The sequence below is a fragment of the Lepidochelys kempii genome, chromosome 8 (assembly GCF_965140285.1).
Source record: "Lepidochelys kempii isolate rLepKem1 chromosome 8, rLepKem1.hap1, whole genome shotgun sequence".
In the NCBI taxonomy this organism is placed as follows: Eukaryota; Metazoa; Chordata; order Testudines; family Cheloniidae; genus Lepidochelys; species Lepidochelys kempii.
In genome coordinates this window covers 72,911,638-72,924,040 of record NC_136387.1, presented here as the reverse complement: position 1 = coordinate 72,924,040, position 12,403 = coordinate 72,911,638, and the positions used below count along the sequence as shown (strand labels likewise).

Genomic DNA, 12,403 nt, shown 5'->3' with positions numbered 1-12,403 from the left:
TACACTCTTTCATGGTAAACCTTGCTGTTAACATTACATACATAGCACATGTGCTTTCGTTACAAGGTCTCACTTTGCCTCCCCCCAGTGCGTGGCTAGCCCCTCTACCCTCCCCGTGGCAAAAAGGGGGAACATTTCTGTTCAGCTACAGGCAAACAGCCCAGCAGGAACGGGCACCTCTGAGTGTCCCCTTAAGAAATGCACCCTATTTCAACCAGGTGACATGAATGATATCGCTCTCCTGAGGATAACACAGAGAGATAAAGAACGGATGTTGTTTGAACGCCAGCAAACATACACTGCAATGCTTTGTTCTACAGTGATTCCCGAGTACTTGCTACTGGCCTGGAGTGGTAAAATGTCCTACTTTGTGGATGGAATAAGGCTGCCCTCCCCAGAAACCTTTTGCAAAGGCTTTGGGAGTATATCCAGGAGAGCCACGAATGCCAGGGCAAATTAATCATTAAACATGCTTGCTTCTAAACCACGTATAGTATTTTAAAAGGTATACTCACCACAGGTCCCTTCTCCGCCTGGCGGGTCCAGGAGGCAGCCTTGGGTGGGTTCGGGGGTACTGGCTCCAGGTCCAGGGTGAGAAACAGTTCCTGGCTGTCGGGAAAAATGGTTTCTCCGCTTGCTTGCTGTGCGCTATCTACAACCTCATCATCATCATCTTCCTCGTCCCCAAAACCTGCTTCCGTGTTGCCTCCATCTCCATTGAAGGAGTCAAACAACACGGCTGGGGTAGTGGTGGCTGAACCCCCTAAAATGGCATGCAGCTCATCATAGAAGCGGCATGTTTGGGGTTCGGACCCGGAGCGGCTGTTCGCCTCTCTGGTTTTCTGGTAGGCTTGCCTCAGCTCCTTCAGTTTCACACGGCACTGCTTCGGGTCCCTGTGATGGCCTCTGTCCTTCATGCCCTGGGAGATTTTGGCAAATGTTTTGGCATTTCGAAAACTGGAATGGAGTTCTGATAGCACGGATTCCTCTCCCCATACAGCGATCAGATCCCGTACCTCCCGTTTGGTCCAAGCTGGAGCTCTTTTGCGATTCTGGGACTCCATCATGGTCACCTCTGCTGAAGAGCTCTGCATGGTCACCTGCAGCTTGCCACGCTGGTCAAACAGGAAATTGAAATTCAAAAGTTTGCGGGCCTTTTCCTGTCTACCTGGCCAGTGCATCTGAGTTGAGAGTCCTGTCCAGAGCGATGACAATGGAGCACTCTGGGATAGCTCCTGGAGGCCAATACCATCTACTTGCATCCACAGTACCCCAAATTCGACCCAGCAAGGCCGATTTCAGCGCTAATCCCCTTGTCGGGGGTGGAGTAAGGAAATCGATTTTAAGAGCCCTTTAAGTCGAAAAAAAGGGCTTTGACGTGTGGACGGGTGCAGGATCAAATCGATTTAACGCTGCTAAATTCAACCTCAACTCCTAGTGTAGACCAGGTTACAGACAGGATTTGGGGGCAGAGGAGCAGCAGAACTGGCAACACTGGAGCAGGACAAAAAGTAACACTGTGGCAGGATCCAGGAGTTGGATGCACTATAAAGGTAAATTACCTCTATAAGTTCTGTTTATTTTGTTTGTTTGTTGGGAATGGGGTATATGTGTGAAATCAGAGAGGAGAAAAAAATGGAGAGATGAGACACAAAGGGACAAAGGGAGATGCAGGAAAAAAATTTCAAAAGTTGGTTTCTCCAAAGGATCTGAGAATTCCTCATTATGAGTCTAATGTTCAACACAGTTTTGTGGGCAAATGCCTCCTGACATGTCCCTGCCCGCTTCTTGCCCCCTTCCACCTCCATGTTGTCTAGGTGGCTGCAGCACTCACCTTGAGCAGCAATTCTAATGCCTCAGGGTGGAACTTCTGCACATTGCTCCCCAAGCCCTGCAAAACCAATAGGATTCTTTCCCTGTCTGAATTAAGCAATGGGGAATTTGAGCTCCAATTTTTATTTCTGAGCCAGGGCTCCTATCTTTGAGTCATGCTTCAACAAGCACTCAATTAAAAGAAAAAAAGATAGCTGATGGAATCTGCCCTATCACAGCATAGTAGAAAATAGCACAGGGAATGTTTACCGAGTACAGCTCCTCCTCTGTAGTACTAGGGGCGTGTGGGAGATTTGTGAGCCAGTTTGGCCTATGGCAGATCAAAACTTAAATCAGAGGTTAAACTTCTGCATTTTTATCATCAGCTGCTAGAAACTTGCCTAGCTTCATGAAGATTAACTAAATAGAGTACACAAAGGAAGAAGCTTCTCTGGAGGCAGATATGCCCAAGGGTAATATTTTTGGCATTATTCTTTCCAAATGAGAAGTCAGAATTGCTTTTATTAAATACTCACAGCTCATGGCTGTGATCTAAAAAAAAAAAATCACATTTATTTTCCTGAATACAGAGGTAATCAGAATTCAGTCAAGTGACATGACTCTGTGAGTCCTGACATCATAGGGCAGTACTGTTTGATTGATATCAGTCAGATGGCAATATTGTTTGAAGAAATGTAGTCAGAAGACTGGCAATTTAAAGGCTGTAAAAAGTTACAGGAGATGTGAGTGCAGTGTTCCATACTGATTTCCAGTGTACAAGACTGTGTATTAGAGAATTGGCAGTAACATGGCAATCTTGTCTCTCAGACACATACATTCTTTCAAAGGACAGAGAGGAAGAAAATCTAGCTCAGTTTCCAGGTGAGCTATTCAGTGAAGCATTAAAAGTACAGTAGTAAATAATTTTTTCATTGTTTATGTTATAGGCTACATAAGATTGGGTTGCACATTTTGGTTAAAAATTTATAGCACATAATACTACTGAACGTTAATAAGCAACACAGAAGTTTTTTCCCTGGTAAACGTTTATTTGTAGAAGTGTATTGATTGAAGTTCCTGCATATAGAGAATTTTAGAACAACGACTCTGTTACATCTTTCTGACAAATATCAAGAATTGGCTCTATAGATACAGTAATTTTTCTTCTGTTTCCAACCTAGGAGGCCTTTTAAAGTATAAATAATGGTGCCCTGTCTCTTAAGTATAAATAGCTCTTCTGCTTAATATGTTACATCTCAGAAACAGTGCTGTTCTACATAATCTTTATTCCCTACAGGTTTAAAAACAATGCCAAAAACAAACAAACAAAAACCTACCTAATGGATTAGAACCCTCTAAGCAGAGCAGGGCAAACAGAAATTGTTACAATTTATTTTAAAACATTTTTACGTCTGGCAAAATGTACCAATATTCAATCAAAAAGATTAGAAAATTAAAAAAAGAAAGTAAGCTGCACAAATAAGATATTATTACAAAAAGTTGACAGAATAGCTGAGAAGTAATGGAAGATAGAAAGGCATAAGATGCTGGGGAAAGAGTAAATGGTTGTTTTAGAAAAATTGGTTGATACGGCTTGAGGTAGGAACGCAAAACTGAATTGTAGGTTGTAAACACTGATGTTCAGTGTAGTGATTTTGGAGGAAAAAGCACAGAAATTTCTGAAGGAATTCAAATTATATGGTGTTCCTGCTACTTAAATAAGGGAGATACCTAATAAGAACACAGTGCTGAGATAGTTTAACTAAAAGCTTTGATTAATAGGCATCATTCTCCTTGACTTGCTATTTCATCTTTCTAATTATATGCATTTGAGACCAGCATGTAACCTTCCACTTTAGCCATGGATTGCTCAGATGTACAGTAGATTGTTAATTCAAACCGAGCCACAAATAGGTACATTTTGTTTTAGTTGTGTGTGTACATATTACTAGAAGAATACTTCCTAAAGATTGTACAGTAGCTTCCTGCAGTCTTGGTTTGAGAAATTTATCCAGTCTTAAAAAAATTGTCTCATGCTCTTCTATGTCAGTTTCACAACATTTATGGAAATTTCATTTAAGTAATTAAAGATCAGCGTGAGCCACAAAAGTGGTTAGTGATTCTGGGTGTCTCACTTTTTGGGTGCCCAACTTGAGACACCTTAAAAGGGGATGAATATTCAGAAATGGCTCAACAGCTACCCTCTGAAAGTCCCCTTTAAGGTGTCTGCAGTCATTTCTGAAAATTTCTGTTGTGTTTTATTGTTGTTACCTTAAGTAGGGTTGGGTGAAATGGTTTAGATAAAATAAGAATTGACCTATGTTTTCATCCCAAACTGAAAGTGAACCCTTTTGTGAGATTCAAAGAAGTTCAGATAACTTTGAAATATTGTTTATTAATAATAATACTGAGCTCTTACATTTAGCTAACCACTCAAAATTTGAGTATTTAATTTGATCCTACTTCTAATGTTTTTGAAATTCACTCTTTATAAAGTGCAATATCTTGATGGAATATAGCCTTGTAGATCCTGTAAAATATGGATGACCTTGGGAAGTGCTGAACACCCTTAACTCCCATTGGCTTTGATGAGTTTTGAAGACACTGAGTAATTCTCAAGATGGGGCATGTTTTGTTCTTATTCAAATATGCTCTTCATTAGGGGACATGAGGGCAGCAAGGTAGCACAGTGTTCGGGCACTGAACTGGTAGTCCTTTACATTCCTTGGACAAGTCATTTTAACTGCTCTGTATCTCAGTTTCCCTCACCAGTGATCAGGAAGAGGGGAAAACATTATATAAATACTACTATTTGTTGTTCAAGACAGCTGCACATTTACCTGTCCAGATCTGAAAGTCGGAATTTGAACTACAAGAAGATTTTAGTGGAAATCACTGCAGTTTTAGATAGATTACTGAAGCACAGTCTGAAGTGAAGGTGAGAGGGGGCATTTTAACAACGTCTAAAAGCTTTCTAGAAGTTTGTATGATTTTCTGTGGGAGTTTAGGGCATTCATATGTTCCCCCCTCCCCAGATTATTAGTGAGCTTTGCTGCCAGATTTCCATTTTGGAGTTGTAGAAAAACTTTTCCGATAAAAATTAGATATTTCAAACTGGGAAGGTTCAAACATTTGTACGTCTTGAATTTTTATAAAATATTATCAGATCTGCTTGACCTTTGCTTATATTTACATGCTTATCTTAGCAGGACTCTGAGAGTATGTACAACTGTATCCAGGAGGAGCCATTGGCCTATCTGCACGCCGGACAGTGATAAAGTGCTGGGCCCATGCACAAGTCTGAGCCACAATCCTGGCTCCAATAAAATCTATGGGAGTGTTGCTATTGACTTCAATGGGGTCAGGATTTTGGCCCTGGGAAGGATAAAGTGGGCATAAACTCATTTTAAGATTGCTGTAGGATACATGGAGGATGCTCTTTTTCAATCTTGACTGTATTATACTCAATGGACCAGATTTAGATGGCCTGCTATTTGACCCCAGTGCAGCCCAAGAGCAAGGGGACCACAACAGCCATCTCTGTAGCTCCTAGCTTTTCAGACTGCTGGGCACCAGTCCAGTACCGTTGAACAATTTTAAGCATAAAGGTCAAAAGATGCGGCCCTTTGTATACAAGGTCTATTGAGACAAAGAAAGGAGTGGGAGTAACATAACAATTAAAAAAAAAAAGATTGTGTAAAGATTGTATCGTATTCTGTTACTACTGTTTGAGAAAAGTAAGTCATCCTGTAATTAACTAATACATTGTATTGCTTATACAGAACTTTGCCAGTTCCTGGCTCTTCAGTGCTGAACCTTGCAAACATGCCATTCTCTTAATGCAGTTTTTTGCATGAGAAGATAGACGTATTAACATGAATGTATAGTTTGCCAAAATGACTGCCTTCACTGTAAAAAGAGATTAATTAGTATAGCAAAAACAAATTAGGATTGTCGTAATGTACACCTGATTAGTATCTCTTCAGTAACAATTAGATGCTGGTAAACTTGTTAACCTGAAGTTTTGTGCATTCTCTCTCTCTCTTTTTATTGAAAGAAGTAGAGTTTGGAAACTTCCTGGATATCTCAGTGTAGTTTTCTTGCCAACAAGCTGGGGGATGCAGGCTGACATGCAGCCTGTTTCTAATAGCACACACACTGTTTCTTTATTTAGAGCCTCTTTACCAGTATCAATTAAACCCCAGTTAAATTTGACACATCTTAACCTTGCGTTGGATCCAATTCATTGCTACAGCAGAACCCATATGGCACTGAGACAGTTGCAGGCATCAATTCATTGGTTATGTAGAGTTACTGGCTGAATGCCAAGCAGTAATCACTGCTTTTTGTTAATAGACATGTTTGCTTTTGCAGTCATTTCTATACACAGTGCTCTAGATTAATTAGAACAAAATCTGTCATCCATCTAAAAAACAACCAGAACACTCTCTCTGGTTTTTTTTCTTCAGATTTAAAGAGAGAGGAATTCTGGCAAAATAGATGTATTTTATTCTGGAATAACCTATTTTGCTTTGTTGAACATACATTTATTTGTTATTCAGATTTAATAAATAATTAAGTAGAAAGAGAACTAGGAAAAAAGAACTGGAGATCTAAAATATACACATTCCACTCAGAGATTAGTGGATTTCCTCAGAGTGAATTTATGTTAAGTGGGAGATGGTATCCTTCAAAAATTAACATAGCATATGTTTTTCATGAAATAAACAGATTTGTCATTTCATTGAAATACTATGTTTTTTCATAGGATATCCACTCAAATCATTAGTGTGCATATGGAGATCACATGGCAAGATTGTATAATCATCCTTGAGGTTTTAAAGTGGGTTCTTCCATATCCTTTTGAATAATGCCTATTTATCTATTTGAAATTACATCAACATTAATGTACAGGTATGTAAACAGTTTTTGCGAAATATTTCCTATGTTACTGATACCAAATTTTAGAGCAGATATGATTGTCATGATTAAATACCATTCTTTCCATCCTGTGTGTGAATAATCAGCACATGATTGGTGTTGCCAATTGTGCTCTAAACCATTCTGGCTTCAGACCACTTTGTTTTAAATCTACTGTGGTGGACACTCACTTTTCACAGAAAAAACTTTAAAGTATATTGTAGTATTGCATTTATTATGCAATATGTGTTGTACTCAACTTAGTTTCATTAGTACTAGAGTATTTTACAAGAATAAAATAGTGCCACAATGGTGACGTTGTACAATCTATTTACCTCCCCAGGTTATTACACTGGTGCCCATCACCATGGTATCAGAAGACCCCATATTTTTGAGACAATGAATTGGTTTGTCATGTGTTGATTTTTAATATGGCTATGAAGAAATTGCTATAGTATTTTTCTTTTCCACTCATTTGTCTACATTCATAGCAAATTATTTTGATACAAATGTCTTTGTGTTGTTCGAGGATAAGTTAGATAACATTTTAGAATGTTTGTTTTCTCAGGCGCTTTTGAATTAAACCCTCCCTCTGCTTGCACACTTGAAAACAGGACAACAGACATGGGGCCTGATTCAAAGCCCACTGGAGCCAATGGGAATCTTTTCATCTACTTCAATGGACTTTGGATCAGGCCCACTATTCTGGAATTTTAGTATTGCCTTCCCAAAAGTACATTAGACCAGTGATTCTCAAAGCCGGTCCGCCACTTGTTCAGAGAAAGCACCTGGCGGGCCGGACCGGTTTGTTTACCTACTGTGTCCGCAGGTTCGGCCAATCGCGGCTCCCACTGGCCGCGGTTTGCCGCTCCAGGCCAATGGGGGCTGTGGGCAAGGGACCAGCTTTGAGAACCACTGCATTAGACTATTGTTAGTCGAACTGATGGATTTTGAATGGGTGTCCAGCACCCTTTAAAATAATCCACGACTAACATATTAAAGAAAAATGTATGCAGTATTCAATTGTTAATGATTTAGATCAGTTTTCATTTAACAAAATCAGTAAGCTAAGTTTGTAAGCTGTTATGTATTTGTTTATTTTAATGATTTAACTTGACTTGTACTTTAGTATAAGATTTAAATAGAAATCCTTGCCTCTTCCTAAATCTCTGTAATCATGTTACTTGTTATATGTTACATATAACTTGTTTTTGGATGGAAGAAGAGTGAAAAAGTACATTTGGTGGAAGTTAAAATCCTTTTCAAACTTTTTTTTAGTGTTCAGTGTATGTTTTAGTATTCCAATACTGTTGGTCCATTGTTTGGTACTACAGCTTTATCAGCAGAATGTGTGGCAGATGGTTTACATTTGCATTAGCCTTCTGGAAAAGGAATAAGCTACCAACAACATAAGCTGCAGCTTTTCTTTTCAAAATTTATAACAAATTGGTCAGAATGGCATTTAAAAAAACCAACAACCAACATTAGCACCACTATCTCCCATTCCTTTTCTGAAGAGGAATAATGACTCCCACTCCAACACTGTCATTTGCACATGTTTTTCACTCAAAATGTTTGTTAAAATGATTTAGGTGTTTCATTTCGCAAAATGACTTTTATAAAAAGACCTTCCTTTTTGCCCCACAGTCACACTTAATTTCATTTGTCACTTGTTATGGAGTGGAGTTATGTGAAACTGGTCTATATTATTTGTTCTAGCCTGTACTGGATAATTTATTACATTAAGAAACCAATAATTTTTAAATTTAATCAGATTTAATAAGATTCATTCTCCTATTCACATTTGCTTAATTTAAGGATATTAAATCTGCTTAGGAATGAGCTGCCTCTCAAAGCCTCATATGTCTATTAAAGGATTTTATTCCTGATGTGTTAATAGGATTTAATTATATTAGCCCTATAGTCCAGAGACACATCACAGTTGTTAAACTGATAAAGCAAGCAAAAATCTTGCTAAAAAAGTAATGGCCAGCCTATGTTTTTAAAAGAATATTAAGGCTTGATCATTTTTACTGTCTCTGTGTTGTGTGGATTTACATCACACTGAAATTTAAAATTTAGAACGCTGAACACAGTGGAAGGTAAACTTCCTTTTCTAAATGCATTTAAAACCAGGTTAACACAGAAATAAACAAGTCCAGTTTAAATACTCTATCTCTAAATTGTTCCTTATCTCTGATTCAAAGAGATTTATTTAAACAAACTTCTGGTTTTCTTTCACCTTTCTTTTGACTGTTGAACTCATGGTTTTGTGTATGAAACAGAGCTGCAGCAAGTTGTTATGAAAACTGAAGATGTTAAATATTGCCTGGATTTCTTTCTTCCCTGTGGCTAATTAGGTTTAATGACAAACAGTGGAGGAAATGGAAAACAATTGCTTGGGGACTGTCTACTGTGGCATGGTGGGGGAGACAAGCAGAGGAGGGAGGCACAGACTGCTGTAGTCTGTAAATCTTGTCAATTTCTCCATCAGCATTATTTGCATCGATCAAAAGTGTTGGCTCTTGTCAAGTTCATATGAAAGCTAAATGTACAGAAGTCAGTGTTTCTGATGGCTGCAGACAACTCTGAGATGGAAAAAACTACAAGATTTGCATAGAATCACAGGGAAGGGGGAAAAAAACCCTAGCAATATGCCATCCAGTTGGATATTTTGCTTCCAAAATTACGTTGACGCATGTTATGGCACATTTCCACCAGTAATCACAGACATACTGCATATATTTCAGGAAGTTTTAGGCCCTGATTTTTCCTCTCATTTATACAGAGCTAGACTTTGAGCCCCACTTTGAGCACATAGCGTGGGCTGCTTTTATTTGGGGAAACTAGAAATGTAAAGGAGGATCTTAGCCCCCCCCCCCAAAAAGTAATTTTCTGGCACTTCTCCTTGCCAAGATAGCCTTGAAAATGTAAACTGGTATAAACAGACCTCTATCTTAGGAAGGGACAAACAGCTGGACTCTACTTCTCTAGAAGGAGGTTGGCGAAGAGGAATGGAAGATTTTGCATCAGATTATCATTTTTGTTTTGGCCCCTTTATGCTACTAGAATGGATCAGCAAGCTGCGTGAGGTCAGTTGAGAATTTTGGCAGGATGGGGGGTGGGGTGGGGGTGGGGGTGTGTGCGTGTAACAGGGTTGTCTGGCCCTGTTCTGGAGGGAAGCCCAGCAGGCAGGTACTGGGAATTGGCTGATCTAGCTTGAGAATATAAAAAAGGGCCAAAGCACCACGAGAAGTAGGGAACTAAGAGAGAGTTGGGAGCATTCTCTCTTGTGGCTGCAGTTGTTGAGGGTGAGGAGGCCCTGTGGACCCTCAGGCTGGGGATGTTCAGACCCTTTTGTTATCAGAGGGTCCCATAATCTCAGCTGCATTTCCTTTTGTTTTGTGTTGGAATATAAACAGAGTCTTGAGAAAAGGGGCTGTAAATGGAACTGGGTGTGTCTGATTGTTTGTCCCAGGCTGATGATCCCATCCACCAGTATACAGGGGCATAACTGACTCTTGCACCATTACCCACTTCTGCCACAGCACCTGGGCATGTTGAGGTGGGAGAGATGTAGGACTACAGAGAAAAGTTTAAAAATGTGAACCCTAAAGTCTAAACGGCCAGAAGGTAAACAGAAAGAACCTCACATGTATTATTTGTTTTAAAATTTCATGGTCTTTAAACCAATCTCATAATTTTAAAGACTTGAGATTGACAGTTCTGGTAGTGTGGCTAAAGCATGCTGTGCTCCAGCTGTGCTAAGGGCTAGTTCTCAAGGGAGTGCAGATCAACCCGGAGAATCAAGGGCCACAATTAATTCCTTGACAGCCCTATGAGCACCTCAATGAATTTGGGTTTCCCTTTCAACATGGTAATACTGGCTCTGCTTTTATTCCTACATAAATCCTTTGACTTCAGTGATGTTACTCCTGATTTACACCTATGTAAATGAATAGTGTATTGGGACCATGATGTGGCTTTTATGTTAAGAGTTTTATTAAAAATTGATTAAATTGTTAATTCAGGTATGTCATCACTTGCTCGCAGGGTTTTATTTCTGTGTTTATATATGTGTTTGTATATATTCAATATTACATAATTTGCACCGTGAACTGAAGACCTTTAAGTTTGTGCATGAAGTGTCCACACAGTGGAGTTATAGTGCAGCACTTTGGTGCACACTGCTATTCACCTCCCCTTACTCCAAACTGTGAGGTAGTGTAGATATGCCTTAAGAACCGATAATGGAAACTGTACTAGCCAGGAGGAATTTAATGGAGTGTGCTTTTCCCTGTTTGTCAGAAACAAAGGAAAGAAAATGCCTATATTAGACTTTTAAGGATAATCATACAGTTCCACCTATGGAATATTCATTCAGCTGAATTCAGCAACCTATAAATATGCATTGTGAAAGAGCAGGAGAAAACTGGGAATATGTCTTCACCATGCCACATGGCATGGAAATCTTCTCTTTAAACCTGCTCTTGTTACATGGAGAAAAGTGGTTCAACATCTAACTTCTGCACATTGCCGTTTTGGCTCCTGGTAATGGTGTTGGTAGTGGAACAACTCACCTTTATTACAGGTTTCTATATGGCACATCCAGATTCTGGAATATGATGGAGGATCCGCCTAAGGAAACACTAGTGTGGAAGAAGATTCTAAATTCAGACTTGGGTGCTGTAAGCAATGTTAAAGAATTCATCCATAAAAATGGAGAAGTCTTCATAGGCTGATAAAAAGGCAAAGAGATGACAAGTATGCGAATTGAATTCTAAAGTTTCTGGGTGTGGTACTAATGAAGAGCACATTTATAGATTGAGAAATAATAACAAAGCTTAAAAATTAGTTTCCTTGGCTAGATACAGTGATATAAAATACACTATTGTTTAAATATACTCCCTATATTTATAAAATCAAAGTCCTGATAGGTGGCAGGAAGCTGTATATGGTTCTCAGAGGCTCGTTTGTGTGTATGTCTATACAAGAGAGGGAGAAAGGAGTATGTCAGGTACTTGGCATTGGTGAAGTTCTACCTTTTGATTTTTGTCCTCATTATAAGTGAAAAAAAATGACATGACCCTTTGTCCCTTACGTCACAGAAAGCAGACAAAGGATGTGATCCATTAACATAGAAAAGTTAGAAGGAGATCAAACAGTTGGGAGGGAATATATAATATTTATTAGTATTAAGACTGATGCTGTGTTATTAAGTAACTTTGCTTAAAATGTACTGGACAGAGAATAAGTATTTAATAAGAGACAGAGAATAAGAGTATTTAAGGTCTACTGTAAGGAAATCAAATTATATTTGCAAAACTTTATTATTGTTTGAGTTATTAGAAAGTAGAGAGAGAAGGTGGGTGAGGTAATATCTTTTACTGGACCAACTTCTGTTGGTGAGAGAGACAAGCTTTCGAGCCACATGGAGCTCTTTTTCAGGTCTCTATGAAAGGTGCTCCCAGTATCACAGCTAAATGTAAGGTGGAACAGATTGTTAGCAAAAGCAGTTAGCACACATTATAAGGGACCATTCAAGGTAGAGTGGCCTGTTAACACCTCTGCAGTCATAGCACAAAAAGAGGGGGTTAGTGGGTTACAGATTGTTGTAATAAGCCATAAATCCAGTGTCTCTGTTCAGTCCATGATTTTTAGTGTCTAGCAG

General features: G+C 39.0%; 1 long non-coding RNA gene across 11 annotated transcripts in view; it reads left to right on the top strand.

Annotated features, from left to right (window-relative positions):
* Positions 1 to 12,403, top strand: part of LOC140916053 (uncharacterized) — an 88,151-nt gene that overhangs the window by 22,505 nt on the left and 53,243 nt on the right. For 2 of the 11 annotated variants that reach the window (XR_012160393.2, XR_012160398.2), the window contains exons 5-6: positions 1,001 to 1,553; positions 6,581 to 6,726. The exons of 3 other annotated variants lie outside the window; for them this stretch is intronic. This is a non-coding gene — a long non-coding RNA (uncharacterized LOC140916053). Of the gene's footprint in view, positions 1 to 1,000; positions 1,554 to 2,640; positions 2,787 to 4,636; positions 4,751 to 5,018; positions 6,559 to 6,580; positions 6,727 to 7,075; positions 7,497 to 9,693; positions 9,838 to 12,403 lie in introns of those variants that run through there. 6 more of the 11 variants (XR_013636185.1, XR_012160396.2, XR_012160397.2 and 3 more) reach the window with 6 other exon arrangements.